The sequence below is a fragment of the Myotis davidii genome, unplaced genomic scaffold, assembly GCF_000327345.1.
Source record: "Myotis davidii unplaced genomic scaffold, ASM32734v1 scaffold79, whole genome shotgun sequence".
Classification (NCBI taxonomy): domain Eukaryota; kingdom Metazoa; phylum Chordata; class Mammalia; order Chiroptera; family Vespertilionidae; genus Myotis; species Myotis davidii.
The window spans coordinates 661,833-668,663 of NW_006294339.1; the positions used below are offsets into that span (position 1 = coordinate 661,833).

The window sequence follows — 6,831 nt, forward strand, 5'->3', positions numbered from 1 at the left end:
GCTGGCCTGATTGCCTCTTACTGCCCCGCCTGCTGGCATGGTTACCCCCAACTGCTCTCCCTGCTAGCCTGGTTGCCCCCAACTGCCCTCCCTGCCAGCCTGGTTGCCCCTCACTAACCCCCGCTGCTGGCCTGGTTGTAGGCAGCCATCTTGTGAGTGCATGAGGGTTAATTTGCATATTACCTCTTTATTATATAGGATAGCCTGTCGAACATATCCCCAGTGTGCCATCATTTGCTTATAACGTGTGCTAATCAGTCAAGCAGTTAGTTCTCTTGTTAGCAGTTTTGTTGATGGTATTTGTGGAAGGATAGAAAGTAGAATATGCTACTCCTATATTTGGCAATAGTCATAGGATTAGATTTTCAGTTACATAATCCCAATCAAAGCTAGTGATTTAGGTTAAGAATGGAATGCCTTTTACTGCTTATAGAGAAAAACAAATGACCAGCCCTGTCAATTGTTTTCCTTTTTATTTACTTTATTGTAAAGGATTATCTTCTTAGACTAGTTTGATTCCTTAAAAAATGGCAATTTACTTTCTTTTTTGGCAAAAGTTAAGTTTGCATGGTATATGGAGTCATATAAATGGTTTCACATTCAAGGAAAGTGTTTTGAGGTATTCATAATTAATTTTTCCCCATTTACATGCCAATGTTAAGATTATTATGAAAGTTGATTTTCTGTTTCCTGGAGTTTTGTTCACATTAAGCCTTCATACTAAGATTGCCCACTTATTTCATTTCTTGTATTCTATTTTAGCCTTACTGTTAGGGCACAGATGGCTAATTAAAATATTGGGTGAATATTTGCTTTGTCACTCTGGCAGCTTTTTTTCTACAATCTCTCAACCTTCCTCTTTCCTCCATCACTAATAGAAGATGCCATGCTTCACAGAGATTACAGTAGAGTCCATTTGGTGGGAATACCTATTAGTGTATACTTATTTTCCTGTCTCTTCTTGCCTGCATCCTTCCCCATCATAGTGGAAGAGGTAATCCTTGCATGTTCTGGATTCCATCTGCTCACAAATTTTTTGAGGACCTCAGTCTATTGATGTTCTCCTCTATCTTCTTTCTTCCCTCTCTCTCTCTCATGTATTTTTAACTTCTTCCTTTTTATGTATGGGCTTTTGTTTAAGAATATTTATTTTGTAATAGAATAGCTAAACATCTTAGTTGTAACAATTTCATATGAAAATTTTTGGTAAATTTTTGTGTTGCCTGTTGCTTTTTGTTCTTTTTTAAACAAACAGTTTTAGTGAGATAGAATTCACATACCAGCCTTAGCCAGTCGGCTCAGTGGGTAGAATGTTGGCCTGCAGACCAAAAGGTCTTGGGTTCGATTCTGGTCATGGGCATATACCTTTGTTGCAGGCTCCTCCTCCCCGCCAGGCCCTGGTCAGGGCTCATGCAGGAGGCAACCAATCAATGTGTTTCTTTCATATCGATGTTTCTCTGTCTTTTCCTTTCTCTTCCACTCTCCCTAAAAAAAAATCAATGGAAAAATATCCTCAGGTGAGTATTAACAACAACAAAAATAATTCACATACCATCCATTTGAAGTATAAAAATAGATTTTTTTTAGTATATTTACAGAGCTATGCAACCGTCTCCACAATCAATTTTAGAAAATTTTCATCACCCCCAAAAGAAACCCTGTTTCCATTAACAATCACTCCTCAATATTTCACCCTTAACTGTAGGCAACCACTAATGTACTTTCAGTCTCTATAGATTTGTCTATTTAAAAATATTTTTTGATTGATTTTTAGAGACGCAGGAAGGGAGAGGGAGAAAGAGAAATATTGATGTGAGAGAGAACATTGATTGGTTGCCTTCCCTAGTTGATCTGACCAGGGATCGAACCCGCAACCTAGGTATGAGCCCTGACCTGGAATTGAACCCACAGTCTTTTGTACAGGATGATGCTCCAGCCAACTGAGCCACACTGGTCAGGTCAGATGAGACTCTGGCTTGATTTTTTTTTCTTTAGAAATATTTAAAAAATTTTTAAAATTGATTTTAGAGAGGAAGGGAAAGGGAGAGATAGAAACAACCATGATGTGAGAGAATCATGGATTGGCATGCCTCCTGCATGACACTGGGGACTGAGCCCACAATCTGGGCATGTGCCCTGACTGGGAATTGAACCATGCAAGACCTCTTGGTCCATAGGCCGACGTTCAATCACTGAGCCACACCAGCTGGGCCTACGTGGAGAATATTTTGATCTGTTCTTAATTTAAGTTACTTTGAAATGTATGTAGCCATCCCTTCAGATGACGTGTTTTATGTGGCACACTGAAGTTCATGTAAAGTAATTGAATATAGTCAGAGTGAGACAATTAAGAGACCTACTACTATTTTAACTCTTGCGTGTAAAGCAAGTATGTCAAACTCAAAAGCTAACATGGGCCAAATAAGGTTTAAGCTTAGATGGGCTGCAAAAAAACAAACCTTCAATTTTCATAGAAAAGTAGGTTTATTTTGATAGAGACATGCTGAATACAAAGGGCTGAAATAAATGAGTAATCATTAACATAAAATAATAGAACATTTTAATAAAAATTAATATTTTTTCTTAAACATTAACTTACCAGACACTGAATAACTGCACAAATTACTAAGAGTAACACAAATAAATCTATTTTTATTGTTCTCCGAAAGCGAAATACTTCCTGTTGTGCACACCAAACAAGTCAGTCCAAGATTAATGAATCATTTCCTGCTGTTCCTTCTGTCTTGAACTTTCCCCTGAGATTCTTCATTTGGCTGGCTCCTCTAATTCAAATCTCAGCTCAGATATCAACTCCTCATAGTCTTTTAAAGTCATCTAAGTTCAAGTAGAACCCCTCCCCCCACAACTTTCTGGTCACCACCCTACTTAATTTTCTTTTTAACTCGATCGATCACCAGCTGATACTGTCCATTTGGTTTGCTTAGGAGAAGTATCTATTCAAATCTTCTTGAATTGGGTTATTTGTCTTTATTGTTGAGTTGTAAGAATTCTTTATATATTCTGGATACTAGTCCCTTACCAGATATATGACTGAAACTACTTTCTTCCTTTCCACAGTTTATCTTTTCACTTTCTTGATAGTATCCTTTGAAGCATAAATGTTTTTAAGCTTGATAATATTTATTTTATTTACAGTTGGTCTTGAACAGCATGGGGGATTAGGGGTGTCTAGCTCCCTGAGTCAAAATCCCCATATGACTTAAGTTGTTGTTCTACATATGCAGATTCCTGAGGATCAAAATACAGTTGACCTTTGAATAATATGGTTTGCGTGAATAAGTGGACTCACATTTCAAACCTCTGCTGTTCAAGGGTCAACTGTATTTTTTTCTTTTATTTGCTTGTGCTTTTGACATCATAGCTAAGAAACCATTGCCTAATTCAAGATCACAAAGATTTATAACTGTGTTTTCTTCTAAGAGTTTAATAGTTTTAGCTTATTATTCGTAGTTTAATGGACTTATATGATATAGGGTAGGGGCCCAACTTCATTCTTTTCATATGGGTCTAACCCAGGGGTGGGCAAACTTTTTGACTCGAGGGCCACAATGGGTTCTTAAACTGGACTGGAGGGCCGGAACAAAAGCATGGATGGAGTGTTTGTGTGAACTAGTATAAATTCAAAGTAAACATCATTACATAAAAGGGTACGGTCTTTTATTTCAATAGTTTTATTCATTTCAAACGGGCCGGATCTGGCCCGCGGGCCGTAGTTTGCCCACGGCTGGTAACCAGTTGTATTAGCACCCTGTATTGGAAAGACTTATTCTGATGATCTTGGTATCCTTGTCAAAATCAATTGACCAAAAACTCTATGAGTTTATTTCTAGACTTCTAATTCTATTCTGTTGATTTAATTCGGCGATTTTTCAACTCTTTTCATCTCATGGCACATACAAACTAATAACTAAAATTTTGAGGCACACCAAAAATTATATTTTTTGCTGATCTGATAAGAAATAGGTATGCTTCTGATTCACTCACACTGGATGGCTATTGTTGTGTTGGCAGTTGTCATTTTTTTATTTGACAATCTAATGGAAAAGAGGTCAGTGCTCCTGACTAGTCAGATATTGCATGTTTTTAATATTCTTACAACGCATCAGTGTGCCTCTTGTAGCACACCAGTTGAAAATTGCTGGTTTATGCCTTGTATGCATAAATGCATAACCCATGGACACAGATAATAGGGTGCTGAAGGCTTAGGGTGGGGGAGAGGGGACAGGAGTGGGTTGGAGGGGGTCAATGGGGGGAAAAAGGGGACATGTAATACTTTGAATAAAGAATCCTATATAATAAAAGCCTAATATGCTAAGTGTCCGGTCATCCAGGTGGCCGTTCAACCAATCAAAGCATAATATGCTAATGATATGCTAAGGCCGCTCAACTGCTCACTCTGACATGCACTGACCACCAGTGGGCAGACTCTCTGACTTGGTAGGTCAGCTTGCTGCTGGGGTCTGGCCGATTGGGACTGAGCGAGACAGGCCGGACAAACCCTGGAGCCCTCCTGCAGTCCCTCCCCAGCCCCGATCATGCACCGGTGGGGTCCCTCGACCTGGCCTATGCCCTCTCACAATCAGGGACCCCTTGGGGGATGTCGGAGAGCCAGTTTTGGCCCGATCCCACAGGCCAGGCGGAGGGACCCCATTGGTGCACAAATTCGTGTACTGTGCCTCTAGTTATTTAAATAAAAAAGAAAATTGTTGGTCTATGTTCATAGATTATAATGCAGTCAATGAGAAGGATAAGCCAGACCTTTATGTACAGACCTGCAAATATCCCCCAAGAAATATTGTATTATTTTTTCCAGCTTTATTGAGATATAACTGACATGTAACATTGTGTAAGTTTTAAGGTATACAATGTAATGATTTGATATACATACTCATATATTATAAAATGATTACCACAATAAGGTTAGTTAACACATCCATCACCTCACATAGTTATCGTGAGTGTGTGTGTATGTGTGTGTGTGTGTGTGCGTGTGTGTGTGTGTGTGTTGAGAACTTTCAAGATCTACTCTTTTAGCAATGTCCCAAGTATAGTATTGTTAACTATAGTCACCATGGCACTTTAAATCCCTAGAACTTAGTTAACTTATAGCTGGAAGTTTGCCTGTGGCCCAGTACTTTGGATGTAGGCATCTATGGTTTAAAGTGAGACAATTCTTTAAAAAATAACTTCATGATATTGGCTTCTTTTGCTTCTTACATAGGGGAGTACAGAAAAGTACTGGTTGTTGAGATACTAAATATTTTGAAAACTTTGATTATTTAAGGTTTTTTTAAATTTTATTACACACCACTAAGTGATTTTTAGGAATACTTTCTGCTTGTTACCATAGAACATAGTCTTTGCTTGGCTCAGTCTAGTAAGAGACAAAGGATAAGCAATGTTTTTTGAGTAAATATTTTTTGAGAACCTAATATGTTGCAGACACTGTTCTGAAGCATAAGCCAGATACAATTCCTATCCTTAAGGAATGTGCAGTCTTAATGGGTGAGTCAGACAAGTTAACTAGCCTTTATTGCACAGGGTGGTACAGGCCACAACAGGGGAACACAGAAGACTCTGGGAGCTCAGGGATGGGAATCCAAACCAGACAGAGCTAAGGCACATTATGTGATCAGTGACAGCACGGCAGAAAATCAGGGTCAAAGATATTCCAAGCTGAGGAATTTTTGGATGAAAAAATGTCAGCAGTAAAAAGTGTGACCCATTTATAGAATTGCAAAGAGATAAAGCTAAAATAATATTCCTCAAAATGTGGTCCTCTATCTGCCTGAGTTAGAATCATCTGGGAGTGATTCTTAAACTCCCAGGTGATTCTTAGCCTTGTAGGTGATTCTCAAATTCACTAGAATATGAGAAACACTGGTCTAGAGTTAAGGGGCATGATGGAAGAATGAAAACTATAGTGTAACTAGAGGCCCAGTGCATGAATTTGTGCATGGGTGAGGTCCAGCCTGCCTGACCCTGATCGGGGAGTATTGGGGCTGGGCCTGTGGGGAGGAGGAGACAGTGGGAGGTTGGCTGGCCAGCCCACCCCCCCCCCTATCGGGGCCTGACCAGCGTCAGGCCAGCTGTGGGGAGGGGCTGAGGGCAACTGGCCAGTGGGCCCCACCCCCAATTGGGATGGGGGCTGATTGGAGGTGGGGCCAGCTGTGGGGAGAGGCTGTAAGTGGTGGGCTGGCCAGCCCCACCCCCAATTGGTGTGTGGGAGGGCCGATTGGGGCCAGAGCTGGCTGAGGGGGGGCTGATCAAGGGCAGAGTTGGCTGGGTGGAGGGGCCTCAGGTGGTTGGCTGGCCGACCCCACCCCCTATTGAGGTGGGGGGCGATCAGGGAGTGGCTGGCTGGCCCCACTCCTGATCGGCCAGTTTGCTGGCTGCAGTGGGTGTCATAGTGACTGGTCGTTCCAGTCATTACGGTGTTACGGTCTCTGGATTTTTATATACATAGATAGAGGCCCAGTTCACAAAATCATGCACAGGTGGGGTCCAGCTGGTCTGGCCCCTATTGGGGTGGGTTGGGGCCAGGCCTGTTGGGAGGAGGAGGCAGCTGGCAGTTGGACAGTGGACCCTGTCCCCAATTGGGGTGGGGGGGCCGATTGGGGACGGGGTCAGCCGTGGGGAGGGGCTGCGGGTGGTAGCCACCGGTCTTGCCCCTGATTGGAGTGTGGGGGGCTGATCGGGGCAGAGTTGGTTGGGTGGAAGGGCTGCGGGCCAATTGGGGTAGTGGGGGCTGATTGGGTGTGGGGCTGGCCATGGGGTGGGGTTGTGGGCTGGCTGGCCCTAACCCCAAAT

At 42.0% G+C, this 6,831-nt stretch overlaps 1 protein-coding gene across 7 annotated transcripts in view; it reads left to right on the top strand.

Moving 5' to 3' along the window:
* The window catches only part of OSBPL9 (oxysterol binding protein like 9), a 132,785-nt gene that overhangs the window by 10,067 nt on the left and 115,887 nt on the right, over positions 1-6,831 (top strand). The gene's annotated exons all lie outside the window — the stretch shown is intronic.